The following is a 20,415-nucleotide window of genomic DNA, read 5'->3' on the forward strand; positions in this document are numbered from 1 at the left end:
ACATTATTAGTTTTTCCTTGTGTTCTTCTATTCTGTTTAACTGCATGAGCTGGCAAAGCAACTGGGTTCTGACATTAGAGAATCCCTCTGGTATGAGAATTTCTTTGCTGGCAGACAGCTCCCTGCCTTCACAACACCGGTGGTGACAGGGGACCAGCCATCATTAGGTATTGTTATGCTGAAGTTACTAAATACGCATTTCCCAGTGTCGTGGGAAAATAATCCTGCAGCACATAGTTGCAGAGCACTTGACACATAATGAGTTCTTGGTCTCCTTCCTGGTATACAGCTCTGCTGCATAATTCTCGGTTTCGGGTAGTGCTTGTTTGGCAGCAGTGTTGCTTCAGGCTGAGTATGAACAGGTATGCCTTTGTACCTTTGTCCTTTATGTGAAGGATGACAAAGCATAAGGTTCATAGCCTCATCTGCAGCCTTTCAAGATAGGAACTGGTTCCTTACAAGCTGCTGTTAATGGAATGATTTTGCTTGTTTGTTTGTTGTTTCCTATTCTGCATGAATACACTGGTTGGGCACATTTAAGAGTCCTTTTCTTTGCTCAGTTTTATGGAAATATGCTCATATAACCTAGGACTGCATACGGGGATGGTAAGAAGATTTTGCCTTAAACTCAAACATGTACTAACACTTAAGAGACAAAGAAATGGTGGTTGGTCAAAAGAAAATATCTTCAGTGTGGGAGTTTTAGTTACCTTTGGAATGTAAGATACCCAGTAATGGCACATCTGGGTAGTACCTTGCATTAATACATGATCAGTTTAGTATAGCTTGTGGCATATCAGCCATCACTTGCCTTCAAAATGGTTTTCAGGACGGCAAGAATGTCCATGAAATGCTGTCTTGGGAGACAAGTAGGTTCTTTGACATTTAGTTATACCTTTATTGTCATGATTTCAGGTGGGAAGAACAGGGCTTCTCTTGAGTGAGCAAATGAAGTGTCTGACTACCAAATGAAGGACAAGAGGTAAATATTAGACCTTTTAAGAATGTCCTAAGAATTTTCCCCTTTTTCTTAGTTCTTATGTAATGTCCTTCTTAAAAACACATGGGCACTTGACAAATGTATTTCAAATATAATAAAAACTGTGGCAGAATAAGAAGTGAATTGATAAATTTATCACTCTTCACTGTCCAGAAGAATGCTTAAGGATCATTGTCTGAGCTCCTCTCTTTTTCCCATACAATTTCTGTAGCCTGGCTATCCGAATTATCTCTGACACTTTTCCTGTTTTCATTTGTATTAGTATTATTTCCATATAATGTAAAAATTTGTCATTTCTCCTACCTACTAAAATATCAGAAATGTTTTTATTAACCTGGGTGACAGTATTTTTTATTATGATAAGCACTTTGTTGGCAAATCCCCAAGCATTTCACAGCATAAAGTGTTGTGGTTGTTGATGTCTGCTTAAAGGAGGCCCCACAGTTTTCTGTGTAAACTGGGCAGGCATATAAAATTTTAGAAGGAGGTCTTTAGAAATGGATAAGGAAAAAAATATCATGAAAATGTACCTAATTTGTTTTTCTACCTCTTCCCCTAAAAAGTAGAAAACAAGAGGAATACTCAAACATTCTGTGTAAATGCAAAATACGTGAGCATCCTGGGGGAAGAGAGGGAAGGAAGGTTTGGTGATAGGTAATTTTGTGCTTTGTCTCTATGGATTACAAACTTTTCTGGTGTCTGTCTGGAGGGCCTATGTTGTCTGTTGATTGTCCTTCTTCACTTGTCCTTACTCTTCAGACTTTTATTGCCACAAGGTAGGTTTAAAGACTTGTTTCTACAGGTTCTCAGCATTAGCCATCAAGGTTGAATAATTTTCATTGTATTTTCACCCTATTTTCCCCTTAGGGTTGAAGAACTGGTAGGTGTGTGGTTCAGCAACCAAAACAAACCTGTTTTGTCCATATTAGCATTCAGTTTTAGCTCAGGAGAAACTACTCATCCATTTCAAATATCTGCTTTGTGCCAGACCAGCTTATTAAAGACCTGGAAGGCCAATGTAAAAATTAGCATTAGTTTCCCCATTGAAAAAGGTAGGAAACAAATTGGCACAAAACCAATATTTCCTCTTTGAGAACAAGAGGTGTATGCACCACGTTTGTAAAGTGATAAATGAGATCTCTTCCAAGGAAGCTGAACTAAATGGCTTTTTCTGTTTGCTGTGTATAGGAACTGTTCATTGAGGACTGAGCACTTACATTTGAATAGCACATTAAACAATTATTTGCTCATTTAGGCTGCATTTGTTCATCTGTGTCTCTCAATAAGAGTGCCGGGTCAGGCTGTTCCTGCCACATTGTCAATAGTTCATTCCTCTCCCGTGAAGTTGTTTTCTACAGGCCTAGTTTTAGGCTGGATGAGTTCCCTGATTCAGTTTATGTAGCTTCATAAGCAGTTGCATGGTAGCAACTTGGGGGGAAATGAGAAGGGTATGTGGGGAAAGATGCTGCTGAACTAAGTGTAATGTCTGTGGAATCATGACTTCAAAACTGACCTTGATAGGATAGAGTGTGCCTAAGTAAAAAGTTTTATCATAGGATTCAGATCAGCTTTTTTGCTACGCATCAGTTCTATGTTCTTTGACAGTCTGTGTTCAATATCGATTTCTCATCTCACTTGGTTTCTCAAGATTTCTTAGTACTTCCTTTTCAGATTTTAGGTGGTTGCACTGATTTGTTTTGATTTATATGAAACATTGTAGACTATTCTTTAATCTACTTCTCTGTATTGATTTTCTTTTATGATGTTTCAGCTGTAACAAAGTTATTTTAGTTTCAAAAAAATTATCACTCAGATATTTTCCTATTTGTTTCAATACTATGTTTAGGTAATTACATATTTTTCCAGGTTGTTTAAAATATATAATTATATACTTTTATATACAGATACTGTGGGTATTCAAACAGATTTCACCCTCCAAAACTAGATACATATGCATTTCATGTCTCTGTTTTACCGAGGAGATTATATTATTTTATTAACATTTTAGAATCTTTTATGGGTAGTAGATTTATAGATTTAATATTAAAAAATAAATTTTAAATGGGAATTATTAATTAAGGCTATGAACCCCTCTACCAAGCAAGCAATACAACAGAATTCTTAATGTGAGATAGTTTCACAGATTATATTGTATTAGCAGAGGATGGACTAGAAATTGGACTCAAGTTCCACTGAAGTTGACCAAAGCTCTGCATTGCCACTTAGGGGGAATACACACTGGCTAATTATAGTTCAGGCTGAATCTCCCTAACTTGTCACTGTAGTCAGTGAAGAGAGATGAGCTTCTCCAAGGGACAATTTAGAGCACAAGTCTCATATAGCTGTTCTTACTCATGCCGTGGAGGATCATATGGTAGAGTCCTCTTCAGCCAGTGCCATAGCAGCTAGTCCTTTCACACGTTAATTAGAACAGTATTGTGGTATAAACCAACAGTATTAACTTTCAACAGAGCAGAAAGTTGTCATGTTGGTAGGTTTTATATAAATGTTTATCATAAAATTACAAAAAGCACATTATTATTGCCTATAAACATACACACAATAAAATTAGCAGCAGAATTTTTAAGCTTCCTTTTAGGCAGATTTCTTAAGTGCTCAATGAAAGGTGAATGCATCCCATTATTTAGTAGTTAATAGGTATCATTACTTGCTAAGCCTGATGAGTAAAACTATGCTTCTTGGTTCAGGCATCTATAATACACATACACACCACTTTGTGGAGAAAAAGTCTGCAAGGTTTCTTGCATCTTGCCTTTGAGCTTTAAAAGGAAAAGATTTTTAAAAAGCGATGACTCTGGGTAAAGACATTTAATGTGATAAAATACATGAGGTCTCATGCAAGTATCACAAGTCCAAGAATCAACAAGGAAAACAGTTCAGATGGTTTTAGCTGAAGTCCCTGAAAACGTAAGCTTTAGTTACCTTTAGTCAAACCAGGACATTATATATTCTTGTTAGGCCAATTGGCTCAGCTGGTCTGTATAAGCATCTTCCTGCATCCTGAGGCATTTCAGCTTTGCCCTCAGTACAGTTATCAGTTCCACATGTCGTCAAAAGAATAGACAGGTTTTGGGTGACTGTTGAATGTTCTCCTTTTAGTTTATCTTTCTCAGTTTGCTGAGCAACTGCACGGAAAACAAAATAAACCAACCCAGTTGTGTTTAAGCCATGCAGACCTTTAAATAGTTTCTTTGTTAAAATTTTAATATCTAAACTATTAACTAAGGCCTATACAATCCTATGGCAGTTACCATAACATTGCAAAAATGACAAGGTTCACCACGGTCCACAACCTAGAAAGTATTGAAAGATGTAAATTGGAATCAAACTACCTACTAAAAACCAACCAACCAACCAACCAAAAAACCACAAACGGCACACACACCAAAAGAGAACAACCAAAACCACTCCCCTAAAAAAAACCAGGCAAACAAACAAATACACACATACACACACAAAAAACACCTACCACCAAAACCAACCAAAACCCAAACCAACAAACAAACTCAGACAAATTAAGCTACATTACTCTGGTATCAATTAATATTAAACAAGCATTCAACTGAGGCTGCGCACGTTTGTGAAGGAGTGGACTAATCAAATCAGACATAGGAAGTAACAAATCATCCTTTCTGAAGAGCTGAGTTGGTTTTGTCAGTGTAGCTTCAGTTCACACATTGCTTTATCTTCCGTACATATACATCTAGAGGATTTTTCTTTCAATAATGTATTATTTTTTCTATAAATATAACTTTGCAGATGTCCTTTCACACAAATAAAAGGCAAGAGGAGAAAAAAAATCTGTTATCTCTGCTCTGAGTGACGTCCAAGGCAAATAAATTCTAAGAATTGAAGGTCATTCCTTCGTTAGTTCACTTCTACGCATAAGAAAAGGATTTTAAGAGCCATACTGGATGTTTACTGGTGACATTATAAACTATTTTCTTTCTCCCCCCCCCCCCCCCCCCCCGCCTAGGGTTTCTATGACATCCCAGAGATTCTTATTTCAGTTGACTGAGTTATGTGGGCATTTAAGGCCCACTCACAGATTGTATTAGAATATGAGTATCATAGTGCTTTTTCAATATCCCTGTTTAACACAGGATTCCTACCTGCAGCCTCACATACCACCCTTTATTCTTTGAAGCCAGCCAACCAATTTTAGATGTTTCTGTTCCTAGGCACTTGTTTCTCACCCTGCGCTGCAGTTTGGGTTGTGCCAACAGTCCTGCACATGGAGTTATCTCCAGGGTTTTCTGATTTAATTTAATTTAATTTAATGAATCTACAGCTTATTTCTGTAAATGCTTTGAATTGCCACAACTCAGGTGACAATAAATTTTGTCACAAGGGCAGGAAACATTGTTAAAGGGTGAAGGGTGATATATGAAATGCAGGAGTGTATTTTGTCAGATAGTTTATGATTAATTCGATATTTTTAATAAAGTTGTGTTTCTTCTTGCACTTAAAATTTAAAACCATGTTGCAAAAGTCAGGAAAAAAATCTTTTGTAGTCATTGCCCCTCTTTTTCAGCACTATGCATTTTTAGACATATACTGAATAATTTTAATTCTGTTATTTCTGTTGCATGCAGAAGTGAAACACCTGTTCAGGTTTGCTTTCTATGTCTTTCCAATTTCTTTAGCTTTTGAGAGTGCTTAGCTGGAAAAGTTTGTTTCTCTGTTGTCAATGGCCTGGGTCACAATTTCCATTGCATTCCACTGGGGAGTGTGGGCTTATGAGACACCATATTTTTTTCTTGTGGACATGCTGCGTTTTGAATAGTTCTTTAGAAATGATCCACATAGTATAGTATAAAGTAACTGTGGTTGCCTGGTAGAGCTCAGTATCTGACAGCTGTCACAGAACTGTGAATACATTTCCACTCTCCTGTCTGCTGCTCAGTGTGAGGGAGAAGGGACCTACTAGAATCAGTGACTTTCTCTATACAAATTCCCTTTCGCTCCCCAAAAAAGTCTACATTTTTCATGATCCATTTTTGCATTGTGTGGGATTACCAGTTGTATATCCTTGAGGCAACTGCTCTCTTTACACTTCGAAATCAGGACAAGCATTTTTGTTTTTTCATAGTCACAAAATAACTTGCTTTAATATTTTCAGAAATGTTTCCCCAAAATTTATTTTCGCATCTTCACACCCTCAGTAACTCCGGTACCTTTTCTTTGATACTTAAAATAACAAGTTATTTCTTCAGCTTCTACCTGCAGCTTTCGGAAGTGTAGCAGGTTTATCTCTCATCATACTTACTTTCTGTTATTTAATTTCTGCTATTTTTCTCTAGTTATTCATAATTTCATTTACCGTTACATGTCTTATTAAGATAGTCATATGACAGCTTTCCTAATCATCATCATCAACAATTTTTACTTCAGATTTCGACATTTTCTCTTTGGTGTCTTTTAACTTAACAATCTGGGCTTTTGGCTTTTTTGGTGGTGGTGTTTTTGTTGTTGTTGTGGTTGGTTGGTTGGCTGTTTATGCTTGTTTCTTTGTTTCATTGTGTTTTTTTATAATTATTTGGTTTTCCAGTAACCTTCTTTCGTATTTTTCTAGATAATGAAATTACATTAATTACATAATTATCATGCAATAATTTCATGGTTTAGGTGTTCATTCTTCAATTATGGACTATAGAGACTGTGACGAGATGAATAGGCGGCTCTTTGGTTAGATTTAAAATAAACAGGAATTTTAAAATTGATCAGAATTTAAATGAAGTGGAAGCCTAAACCCATATGCAAAGCAAAGAACCTAATTTGTTTTACCATATATAAAATAGATTTTTCTTTAAATATCCAGTCACCAAGATAAATAAATTCTTATACCGCTTTATTATTCTTAGCTCTCACAGGGACCTTGCAGAAATGGCTTACACTTAAGACTCTATTATGGTTTCTCCTTGTGTAGAGACATAGTAGTATCTCACAGGACTGCTGCAAGGCATAACTGGCTGATGTTTCATCACCAACTTATAGGTCATAAGAAAGATTGCTCAGTGTTGTTAATGAGTATGTTCATTTGTTGTCACTGAAAATTTTAAAACTTAATTGGGAAACATTTTTATGATGGTACGTTAAGCAAAAGTTTTACTCCGATTTGAATCCTTCGTTCTGCAAAACCGTTCTACTACTTGGTAAGGTTTGTGAATGGTATGAACTGTGGTGATTGTATTGATATCACACTGTGAGTCTTGAGGAACTTACGTAGTACCCAGTGGTACTGTCTGTCTGTCCTTTGAACTGACTGAAGGATCCCAAAATATTCCCTACCCATCCCAACCCCTACGTTAAAAGTTTTTGTTACTGCCTTTCACTTACTTTTGTCACTTCACATGCCATAGTCTGGATGTAAACAGGGACTGCTCAGACTTTTAATAGCATGAACATGATATAAGTGCGATATAAATATTTCACATACTGTAGAATTTTCTCTATTTCAATAACTGTTTCTTTCCTACTTGATTATATTTCATCAGTTACTGCCAACTGTGGTTTGTATCTCCCTGCACAAACGAGCAGTCAGATGTTTTGCTTCAGATACGAGAATATTATTCCAATAGGCTTATTAACTTAGAGATAATTTACGATATAAGATTTTTCAAATAGGGTCTGATTTATGGCAGTTAAATTATTGTAAATTTGACAAATCTCTCGGATAGCCAATGTTCTTAAGGGAAACAACTTTAATTTCTTCTTTATACTGATTTCACAGCAAATGTTCAATAGTACACGTTTAATTTTACTGGTGAATGTAAGTGTGAAATTCATGTCAAGTCATTATAACCTTACATTTTCTTTCATTTAAAAACCTGTTTTCCTCCTATTAATATTTCTGCCCCTTCCCACAAATAAAAAACAAGCTTTGCTAGAAACAGGGCAAAATCAGGCTCCTGAGATGACCTTTTCCTCTTCTAATTTCAAGAGAAATGCAACGGTTTAAAAATAACTGATGAAAACATGAAGCCCTATACTATTTACATGAGTAAGGATTCTGCAGATGGAGCCTGACATAAGGGTGATTCAGTGGCGTGGGTAAAAGAGAAACTTCTCCAAACCTTTTGTACAACTGGGAGTATCTCTCATCTAGTGTTTGTTCTGATGCCTGGAAAGAAAAACAACCTTTTCCTCCCTCTATATAGTTTGTATTTTGTGTTATTATGTATTCTGAGTATTTTCTTCTGGTCACCTCTCTGACTTTAGTGGGCATTACACCAGGCCTTACTAGCAAAAATCCTTAGGACAGATCTGTAGCAAGTATAAATACATATAGCTTTGTCAACTTGAGTGGAATTGTGCAGCTGAGGTGGTTTGATTGTGTTTTGTTGAGACTGTAAGCCTCTATATATGCGTGAACATGAACAGATTGATACAAATGCCTACAAAGTACCCGTAGAGCAAGTTCTTGTCAATTGTGGTAGTCAAGCGCTGTTGTATTCCATATTACAAAGGACTGTTTCATCTGAACCAAAAATACACATATTTTTGTTAGGTTGAAAAGCTGTCATTGCATATTATTTATTTTTAGCAAAATCAAAATTCAGGATTCAGTAGGTAAATGAATACTGAGATCACTGAGTGTTTTGCAGTGTGATGAGAGCATGAGTTAGCCCTAGAGTTCTGTGGCTGTGTGGTTTTGGCTTTGTTTTAGAGTCCAGTTTCAAATGATGTGATGTATCTTCATTTTTAATTCGATGAGATATGCGGGTACCTACTCAACTTCTTGTTGATCTGGAAAAGGTACAAAAGAAATGCAGAAACCTGAGTCTTTCATTGAATCCATGGGAAATCAAGGACCCTCAGCATCTTTGCAAATTATGTGTTAGTGCCTCAAGCTGATAACAAAAATTGAAATTCCCTGAATTGAACTCCAGAGTGCATTTCACATAGTGTGAAACCTCTATGAAAATACTCTGGTCTATGGTATTAAAATCAATGCAAATGAAAAAATAAATTTTAAAAAGTAGTATCGCAATGGATAATCCCAAATCTTCTGATTCATCACCTCCTTCAACCCAAACCGTGTAAATCATGCAGCTGATACTAAAATACTTGACATTAATCTATTGTTATGAATGTCACTGTTCTCTACAATTTGCTCAAGATTATGTTTTTTGGAGTATTATAATTGGCAATTTGGCAGAGCATAAAGTATGAGCTAATGAGTTGGAAGAACACTCTGTACTTGCAAATTCAAAACATTTACATATGAACTATCTGCAGTTTCTTCTGAAAATTTGTATTCTGAGTAACAGGTTCTGACCTCACTTGCAACTCCACTACCCCATATTCAGCACAGAGAGTAACTTTCTATGGTGTAGTTTCCCCTGTGTAAAGTATCTCATACTTTGAGTATGTAACTCAAACACAACCTTGAAGTAACTGATGCTCCCCAACTTTCTCAGCACTGATGAAGGGTAGAAAGTAAAGACAAACTGGCCCCCTTGCTTCCTCCTCTGATCTTCGTACATATAACACTACCTAAAACACTTTCCAAAAAGTTCAAGACCATTGTTTTGGCCCCACCTTCCTGTGGAGGATTGCTGGAGCACATGGTGCCTGGCCTGCACTTCCTTCATTCCTTGGGAAGTCCTCTCTTATCCAACCATTCCAATCCTGTGATGATAGATGTTAATATAAAAGCCTAAAAGAGGTCAAGTCAAATGAACAATGAAGCTGGTGAGGGGTCTGGAGCACAAATCTTACGAGGAGTAGCTGAGGGACTTGGGGTTGTTTAGCCTGGAGAAGAAGAGGCTGAGGGGAGACATTATTGCTCCTTACAACTAAGTGAGAGGAGGTTGTAGTGAGGTGCATGTTGGTCTCTTTTCTCAAGTAGCAAGGGATAAGATGAGAGGAAATGACCTCAAGTTGCGCCAGGGGAGGTTTAGATTGGATATTAGGAAAAATTTATTCCCGGGAAGAGTTGTGAAGCACTGGAACAGCCTGCCCAGGGAAGTGGCTGAGTCACCATCCCCGGAGGGGTTTAAAAGATGTGTAGATATGGCACTTACGGACATGGTTTATAGGTGGATTTGTAGTACTGGCTTTGTGGTTAGATTCAATGACCTTAAAGGTCTTTTCCAACCAAAATTACTCTGATTCTATTAATACGCTCCTTATACCAAGAAACAGAGCTTTCCCTTCTATAAACTGTATTCAGGAAAATTTTGGCTCTACCTTGTAGTACACCTTCTAATTTTTTATATGATTTTTATACATTTTCTATAGATGCCTCAAAATATGGAAGTCAAGCCTGTAAGAACTATAAGCAGACTTTATACTTGAATTCATTAAATACTTCTGAACTGTCCTTAGTTCTCTTTTTAAGCGACTAAGCAGTCCTAGTTTCAAGTTTGTCTCCATAGCAGCAAATGAAGGAATTTCTGTGAGATCACTGTGTCCAATCCCCTAGTGCAGGCGGCAGCTACGCTATACGGTCTGTTATACACCCTGCTCAGGGACCAACATCATCAGACATTGTCTGGTCCCAGGACTTTTACTGAAAACTGTTCCAGAAACCCTGATGATTATAAACCTCTCCTGAATTTCCAGTCCAGATATCATAACTCTGCTTTAATAATCGTGGCATTTTCCTTTACAGAAAGAGTGATGTCTCTGTTAAAACATTTTTACTTGTACATTTCAAATTCATCAAAGAGATGAAACATGAAGCCCTTTCAGACACTTTAAATGGTGGTCAATGTTAACAAGAAGAACATTTAATTAGCTTTGGAAAGTGAAATTCATGTTCTATAGGCCACTTGTATGACCAAGAAAAAAAGAGGTTCTAACTTGACACATCTCTGTAGATTGATGGGTAGTTTGGTAGCAAGCTAGTAGATACATTACCTGCTTTAAAACTCCACAGAAAAGTTCAAAAGGAATATTACAGTACACACCACTTCTTATTAGCTATGCATTTTTGCAAAAATGTTATCAACTGTTTAAAATCCATTTTCTGAAGCAAAAATCCAAAGTGAAATTTCCTTCACAAAAGCTGAGTTTCACATAACTTAAGTTTGATTGTCTGAGAATCAAGGATCAGATTTTAAAGGCCAAAGCCAAGACAGTGCCTCAATATATTTCAGAACTGGTCATCAGGCGCTTCAAATATTTTGCCTGGTAATGCCATGCCAGATAATAGCACCGTGTAACTGGTGTCATATGTTTAAGAAGCTTATAAATTGTCTTTTAGTATTCGCACACCAACATGCACACAGTTTGAATTGTATATATCAAAGCATTTGGAGTTAAACCTGGGCCACGGCTATTTGTAAAAGATTATAGTTTGACTTTCACTTATCCAGGCTCTGACTCTCAGGGAAAATTTAGATTCGTTGGAGTCTACATAAAAAGTATTATACAAATGTAATTGCATAAAGCTCTCATTAGGCGTTTACAAAAATCTGTCACCAGGAGAAAGTTTTCATTTCATTTATAATGTGTTTAGCAGCATCAACTATTTCTGTAGTAACAGCAAATTATTTTACTTCACTGCTGGAAAGTGACCATATAGATACTAAAATAAAATATCAAACTGTTTTGATTAGAAGTTTTCATACTATTAAATCAGCAAACAATTTAAACAGTTGGTTTTCAGGCATTTTACTATTTGTAGAAAATCCTTACATGCACTCAATTCAATTTTAACCTGAGATTTGAAATCCCATGGTTGGACTAGTCAGGTATTTAGCTGAGTTGATTAACTTACTAATTCAAGATTATATTTTAACTATAGACAAATTCATAACAAGACAATTTTTAGCTACTATTTGCAAAGGCACCTTCAAATACGAATCAATAATGGCACTGAGGTACAAGAAGAGCAGAAATGGGGGATGTTCAGATCTTAACAGTAAAAATAAGTGCAAATATAAAATATTCTATATGCAGAGAAACAGAAAATGATGGGTACCTAAGAAGGGGCACAATAATGTTTGCAAAACAGTAAAGCGCACAAAGATTCGCAACTTTTATCCAAGCCATTTTGAAACTCAAGCAGTACGCATTATATTACTGGAGTTTTAATATTATTTTATAAGACAAGTAATAAGCCTCTCCAGTGGCCTGTATAGAAGTTAAACAGTGTCTACACTGGGAGTTAACACAGATGAAGAACATCATGTCAACTAAAAATCATAAGGTGCCAAACAGGTGAGGACACCACCTATTTTTTATTCTTAATTGTAGGATAGGCTTTGGACTACCCTGCAAAGGCAAACTGATTTGCAGAAGAATAAGAACAGAATTTATATGCTAACTCCCTGGATAAAGTAAGACATTGCTTAATCTTTTTGTATCATGATATAATGTAAGAGTGATATATTAATCAAACAGCCTGCTTAACTGTTCTGCTCTAGCTTACTCCACATTAATTTCCCTGTGTAAACAAGCCCTGGAACTCATAGGGAGAGAAAAATTATAAAGAGAATATAAATCTCCTATAGTGCAGGATATACATTTATCATATATTGATGATGATGAAAGCTATGAAACGAGTTGGCAAATGATAAATTCGGTATAGTTTGGTGGTCTTTATGTTTCTCAAGCTAACTGTGTCCCAGAAGCACAGACATCAAAAGGCCACTGCGCGTTCCCTGATTCTACTGGCATCTGTACAAATGCTCTATTTTCTCCAGTCCTTCTCAAGATATGGCATTACTTTATATTTCTTGCTTGTAAATTTTCTACAATCGTTAACCTGTAACTTAGCGTGGATTCTACCAGGGCTACATTTCACTTTTTTCCAGGAACTAATACGAGTTCCTATAAAATAACATGAACCTGTTATGCACAATTGTGTTATCATTCTAACTGTAAGATGGACTGAATTTCTGATTGGGCAAAACTAATGGAATGCAGCCGAATTCCCTTTATTGCTTACAAGTGTAAAGAATAACAATGCCTTTAGCAACCTCTGTTTACTAAAGGTGTGAGGATGGTCCCTTTAAATTTATGTTAACAATGCCTTCTAATTTACTAGAAAGAGGAAAGTTATGCTGACAAGGAGACAGGGTTATGGGGGTGGAAAATATCCATGATCTAATCAATGAAGCCGGCGGTGGGAGGAACAGCTGCTCCTTAAGTAATGGCATATAAGTAATATTAGTCCCATTGGCTTAATTACATTGTAACCTTAAACAACAAACATCTGTTTTCCATGTTTTCTTCCCCAAGGCCCTGGCATTTCCAACATTACTAAACCTTCTTCTATATTTCATGATAAAACAATATGAAGCGGTCAATAGTAGGAGTGTTATTAGTATTAAACAAACAAACCAACCAACCCAAACAAGCAAACATCAACAAAAAACAAAACCACAAACAAAGAAACAAAAAAAACCCAAACAAATAAACGAACCCCCACCCCCAACCAATCAAACAAAAACCCAAAAAAACCACAAACAAACACAAAACTCCCACCCCTCAAACCAAAAAGAAGATCCAAAGGAAAACCATATCACAGCTGTTCTCATAGTTTACTTGTCTCTTATTTTCTACTTGATTGTATGCTACAAAATGCAGAGATGAAGGACGGGTGAAATAGTCAATTAAGATGTTAGTATTTTTTCTTCTTTTCTCCTGTTCTCATGAATGTTTGCAAAGACCACGTATCTGTGATCTATGCGACATACGTAACTTTCAGATAATTCTGTTTCCAATATAAAAATAAGTGGTGAATCACCACGTAGATCTCAAGCATGTTTTAGATTCCGTTGTACTTTCCTTTCTCTCTTTGGTGCATCTACCAGAACAATCTGATTTTAGATCTCGTCTACTTGGGGTTCCATGTACCGCTGTGATAAAGGGGTGAGGGATTTGCACAAGTCTATGTGCTGTACAGGAGATTTGAGTGATCACAGGAAGAAAGGAAACAATTCTATAGGGCAAAGGCTTGTTTTATAGTAAAACTCAATGTCCTGAAAAATTGTGTTTGCAAGTAGGTGCTTCTAGATATCAAATGAATGGTTCCTAGAAATGCCTAAAATGAGACAGTTAGTTAGGAAGGTAATAGGGAAAGATAAGCAGGCTGGCTGGATAGTCTTTCAAATATGGTTATGGGCTTGTTTTTCAGAGAAACTTACCTGAAATCAGGAACTCAAAAATGTTCTATGGTGTGGGAAATACTTTTTGAAGGAGGATAACAAATGAAGAAATGTATACAAAAATAACTATTTCAGGATGCTGTAAATTGCATTATATTCTTGTCTTTCAAGAAAGATAGAGTATGTATTAAAGATGGAATTCAGGTTTAGAACGCATCTTAATAGTTATTGAAAAATTGTTAGAGTAATCGTGTAAAATTCATAGATTATATGTATGGTTCACACAAGATTAGCTGTGCCTATAAAATGTTATAATTCTGTAGGGTGTGGAAATTCACAATTAGAGATATGATCCAACTCGACAAACTCCGATAATGTACTAACCACACAATTGAAAGACATTTCATTATTTTAAGTCTCATATTGGAATGTACTGATTGTTAAAGATGTATTAAAATAGTTGGAAAATAACTGCTTTTCACATTGTAAAAAAATATTAGCAAATACATCATTTTCCACCAGTATTCACAACTGAAAAATACAAAAATGTGTTTGAAATATTTTATATGTATTCTAAATATAATAACCTTGTGTTTTATTAGAAAATGTGCCTGAATTTAATCTTAAAGGGATAAAAACTAGTTGGAATCTACACAAAAATTAATTTCAGAATAGAATCTTTGCATAATATACCGTTTTTTTCAACAGATCGGGTAATTCCCAGCTACTTTGAGTCTACCTAGCAGTTATTTTCAAAGACCTATAATAGATTTTCCTTTTAAAACAATCTTTCTACATTAACACAACAGAATACCTTTGCTCACTCGCTGTTTCTGTGACACATGTTCAGGATCAGACCGTAGTAACTGACAAATCTTGCCTCAGATCTTCAAACCGTTCCCAGTGCCAGCTCTTCACCCATATCCTTTCTTTGAGGGTTTTGCTCTCAACTATAGGGTCAGTTAATGGCATGTGAATCCCTGTTTTAGCCAGTCTAGTCTGAACTGGCAGCTTAGCTTGAGCAACTCATAAAAGTAAATTTTAAACTAAGATTCTGAATTATGAACTGAAACTGCAGAGACAAGAGCAGACATCATGTTCTACAGGCTCCACTGCAGTGAAATAACCTGAAGCAGAACAGGGCTGTGACAAAAAATAACCTGTAATAGTAAAACTTCTGAGTTCATTAGCAGCCTTAAGCATGGAAGTACCTATGAACTAGGATAAGTTTTCCAGTCTTTCTTCTCAGTGTAGTGCCTTTAATCTGTGATGGAAAGCCATATTTTTAAACATACTTTTAACATCATTCTTGTGGTTTCATTTTAATTTGTAATTAATTTGAAAAGTGACCATCAAAATCAAATTCAGCAATCCACTAATCTCACAAAATACTGCATTACTGATCCAATCAGTTGTCTCCATATTATGAATACCAGCATTCTAATAAATTGGATATCTTAGCATGGCATCACTTAGGGAGTAATGATAACCCCAGGTGTGTTTATATACAGACTCGGACCTTGCAAAGACATTGGAATGCATTCTGTGGATAAGACGCGCATTCTTAGGTCCCCCATGGATCTGCTTACATTTAGTTGTGTTAAAATGCAAGTTTGTTAAACAACTATGGAAGTTTTCGGTTTTAAACTGGGCCGTAGGGATAAATATTGAAATGAAGTCATCTGACTCCACTGGAAAAACTCCAATTAATAAGGTTCCCCATTAACAGAGTGGCTTGTGATCTGTCTCTGGTTTATATTGACTTTTCCATACATATTCCTCAAGGATAAATGAAATGCCTAAAATATAGAAATTTCATGTGAATGACAAACTAATCTGCTCAAATTTCTACTTTGTTTGGTGGCTTTTAATTCCATAAAATTGGAACTGACTAGCAATATTCCTGGTTTTGTGTTTCAGTCCCCTATTTTGTTGTCCTGTAGTATCTATTTCTGTACTTTATTTGGGCCTGATTCAAAGCTCTTGTTCTTAATCCTGCAAATTTTCCTAGAGCTAGGAATTGTTTCACAGTGTACGCTGAGGATAAAATAGGAAATGAAAATTGCTGAACTGAGGTATGTGTTATTTGTGGTTTAGAGCCCGTTACACAAGGGGTATCTAAAGTGCTACCAATGGCCAGGAAGCAGGCTCAGGCACTGGATCCCTGGTGATCCACTCAGCTCCTTGGCTTACTTTCGAACATTCCAAAGCTGGAATTGGAGTTCTCCCAAAATGCAGGATGAATAAAATCAGTGCATCAAATTTAGCTTCCTCTACCTACGCAGTCTTTAAAAAAATATATATCTCAGAATGTTTAGCACCCTCAAATGCACCCTCATGTCTCTACCTCGGTCTTTTCCGTTACCTCAGTTTTCTGCTATAAAATCAACCTCTCTGGTTGGCTACAATGAAGCTGTTGCATTATTATAGACACTTTTAAAATTTAAAAGTGTCTATAATAATGCAACAGCTTCATTGCTGATGCTAATGTGTTAGGGCAAGAAAGGACCACATGGGTACCAGAAGGCAGTGAGATCAAAAGGCTGGCTACCCTGGATGTGGGCAATCTACCCCAAAAGAGGCTACACTTTGGTAGTGTGGACACAAATCTATCCATTCCACTTGGTACTGGAGTTGCTGAGGTACTTGAAATTTGTAGTGCTGAGAATGTGAGAAAAACATTCAAGGTTGGTTTTCTCCTCTACCTAAAAGATGGGACAAAGTGGTTTAAATTTGAAATTTTTGGTTGGTCTCATTCCACTACCTCTAGGGAAGAAAAATAAGTTTTTGTCTGTAATGAAAGTTGTGATAGGACATATGTGTCATCTCTGTACCAGGCCAGTCAAACGACAGGTAGTGTTGCATTAAGATAACATTAAGATTTTCCTTTTCAGGAGTTAAAAGGTGTATGTGACTGTCATTTCTGGTGACACTAACTTTAAGAAAAACATGTAATTGCAGATTTCAGGGAGAAGGAGTATTTGTTGGCTTGTCTAGATTTTCTTGCTTCACTTCAACACGAGAAGTCAGATGTGAAAAGTTAAATCAGTCCTTCTTACACTGAGTTGGCAATATCACCTGAGTTGTAGAAGGTGACATTTCCTATTTGTTAAATTTTCACAGGATCTCGTTCTCTAAAATTTTTACCTCTGATAGGTCTTGGTTTTGAGCTGTTATAGAAGAAAATTAGCGACTCAGAAATAAAGTAACTACCAAATCATAGGAAAACCATATCCATGCCCAATTAATGGGCATTTTCCATGGGGAAAGCATAGAGGATTGGCTGTAAAATCTAAAATCTCTTGACCTACAGTGCTCCAGAGAAGTGGAAAAATTTTCTTCTGTCATTTTCAGTAACTTGAATGTATGGACAGGAATAGTTTTAGTATGTCATCTGAATTACTGATGATGTTTATTGGAACCTCACTATCTTAATTTCTGTACCCAACTTCAACCATCACTGCCATCCGTACAAACTCTTGTGAATAGTGAATCTTCCCATCAAACTCAAAAAGAGTGGAAGGGACTTCATCATCTTACATAGCTGCTATACTCTGGGTCCTGAAATGCAAAGGTGATTTATGGAGGATACATGCCAATCAATCTGCAGAGACGGGGAGGAGATAATGAAAAAGATGGAACTAAACAGTAAGGTGTCATCAGCAGTGACTTGATCTGCTGTGTGTGAATAACCTTTGAGGAGCAGGGCTGAGAAGGAGCCGAGTTGGGACTCACTGGCCCCTCTGTAAAACTCCATTTCCTTGGATGCTGACCTCTCTTTGGTCTTCAGGTTTTAAAAACCTTTCCATTTGTGAGTTCTACAGTAAAAAACAACAACATTAAATATATCCAGAATAATATAAGCTTTCCAGAAGAGCACATACAACATTTTAGTGTGGCAAATAATGCAGTGGAACCTAGATTTTTCTGATTTACACTCAAATAGAACCTATGTCATTTCAAAATAAACTCACAATGCTGGAACCCTTATTCTAAATCAAAGAATTATAGAAAAAGAGTAGCAGAGTGGGCTGTGAGAGGTCATGAGCTTCACCCCTGTGTGCTGAGGTACGATCCATCCATTTGATTCTCAACCTCTATTTGTAGAGTTGATTTTAAATGTACTTAAAAGCTGCTATTTTTCTCACTGAGAATTTTCTGTCGGGCCTCATGACTGGACCACAGAATTTGTTCATTGTTTTGTCTTAGGATAACATATGCATTTCCAAGCAGAGGACTTAACCATCTTCATTATATAATGCCAAATATTCAGACAATAGAAGCTAAGCCTGTTGTCAAATTGCATTTCCAATTGACATTCTGTGAGACATTAGAAGTCACTACATATATCTTCAGTGCATGTGGGAGTCATGACATTAAAAATGACATAAAACTTATTATGCAGACAGAAAATAAACATTTGCTTCCCTTAAAGAATTTAAGATTGATGGATAATTACTTTGCTTGCCAAGGAGAGATTTCCATAATCAGTGTAAATCATAAGGTCATTAAATTGGTAGGGCAATGAGAAATAAATCAGTGCCCTGAAGATGACTTGTAGTTTCTTGTTGCAGGATACATGGCTGAATGGTATTTTGTAAAGACCATCCTGTGCATCTATCTAATTGGGCTGGATGTGTTAGGGAGTCTATAAGAGCAAGCTGAATAAGTCAAAGACCACCCACATATGAACCAAATGACTTATGTGTCTGTGGGACACTGAGGAAAATCTGTACTTATTGCTCTGTCTCAACTCGATCAGGAAATGCTGAGGCCACTTTAAAAAAGGAAAGAAAAAGAAACAAAAGGTTGATGCAATTCATTTTGTGTAATGTTTCTAAAACCAATGATATGGAGACAAAAGTGACATGCAGTCATAGCGACAGCAATGCTATTTTGGAATGTTCTGCGTGTATGTCTTTCATAATTGGATTCAAATGACCAGAAAGTGACACTTCTCCCACAAGCAGCCAGCTCTTTCTTGTAGCCAAATCTGATAAATAGTTCAGAATCAAAATCTCAATAAATTGAGACACTGCAGTTCGTGACCTTTTGGTACTGTGGGTTTATAAATAATATATTAATCAAAAGCAACTTAATTAAAATGTGCATCTGCAAAAAGGCAGTAAACAACTATCCTAACATTGAAATAAATTGTGGAACAGGATTATCAGTGGGATTCACATTCTAGAGAATTGCCTTGAGTCTGTTTCACAACCTGGGCAAAATACACGTGTATATTTAAAACTCACTTATTCTGCTGTTTTCCCTGTGGATTTTGGACTTTTTTTATTCTCAGTTAATGTCTATATTAGTCTGGAATAATTCCACTAAAAATAATAGGATTGTTCCAGATTTACACAAGTGTCATTTTGCTTTAACATGCCTGTTACTAGTGAATTAAAAGGCAGGGATTCATTAAATGTTGCTCATTCAACATGCTTTGTTTAAAGCAAATGTATTTGTTTAGTATGGATGACAATAATAAAATAGTTATATGACATTAGGGCTTAATCAGTGTCTAATTCCTGTTGTGCTGGGAGTGGTACAATTATAGAAAAACACATGTTCCTTACCTCCAGATGTCTTAAGATTTCAAATGTAAAAAATAAGCTTGGCAAACTGATGAATCATGCCAACAAATGAAAAAAAGTACCATTAACATAGTTTTGTTAGTTATGTATTATAGCTGAGTTTTTAGGTTTTGTCTGTTGTTTTTCAGCTGGGAGAAGACACAATGGAAGGAGAAGACACAATGGAAAGAGAAGACAACAGGAACAGCCAGATGAGTTACCGCAGAAGAGCTGGAAAGGCATAAAAGGTGAAGACTACATATTTGCCCAGTAAGTTACTATGAAGAGTAAAGCAAATCTGAAATGATTATTTAATCTGTGTCCCTCAGTTTTATTGTTTGTTAACTGAGAATAGACACACACACGTGTTAGAGACTCTTCAAATTACTTAGTAAAGCAGTTAACTATCTGCAGATTGCCATAGCTACTATTCAAGCATGTAATTCAAAGAGCAGTGAATATGTCATCATTCAAAATTCCAAACATTATTCTAGAATAAAATTTTGTATATTGCCCCAATCTTCATAAGGGGCCAAAGCAAAAACTGCATAGAAACTCCAAAGCATACAGGTTGTTCAAAATTGAGATTCATCCTTCAGAATGAAGCTAGTTAATATCTTTTCATAAAAACAAACAAACAAACAAACAAAAACAAACAAAAAAACCAACTAGATGTGTAAAGCAAAAACTTCATTTTACACATTTTTGTAATGGTTAAATCAAGTTTTAAATTTCATTTATGTTTATATTTAATGTT

General features: G+C 36.1%; 1 long non-coding RNA gene across 1 annotated transcript in view; it reads left to right on the forward strand.

The window, feature by feature from the left end:
• Positions 1-19,923, forward strand: part of LOC139827987 (uncharacterized) — a 101,035-nt gene extending 81,112 nt beyond the window's left edge. Inside the window, exon 3 of the long non-coding RNA XR_011739136.1 lies at positions 19,808-19,923. This is a non-coding gene — a long non-coding RNA (uncharacterized lncRNA). The remainder of the gene's footprint in view (positions 1-19,807) is intronic.
• Positions 19,924-20,415: the final 492 nt, after the last annotated feature.

This window comes from Patagioenas fasciata, chromosome 5 (assembly GCF_037038585.1).
Source record: "Patagioenas fasciata isolate bPatFas1 chromosome 5, bPatFas1.hap1, whole genome shotgun sequence".
NCBI classification, from domain to species: domain Eukaryota; kingdom Metazoa; phylum Chordata; class Aves; order Columbiformes; family Columbidae; genus Patagioenas; species Patagioenas fasciata.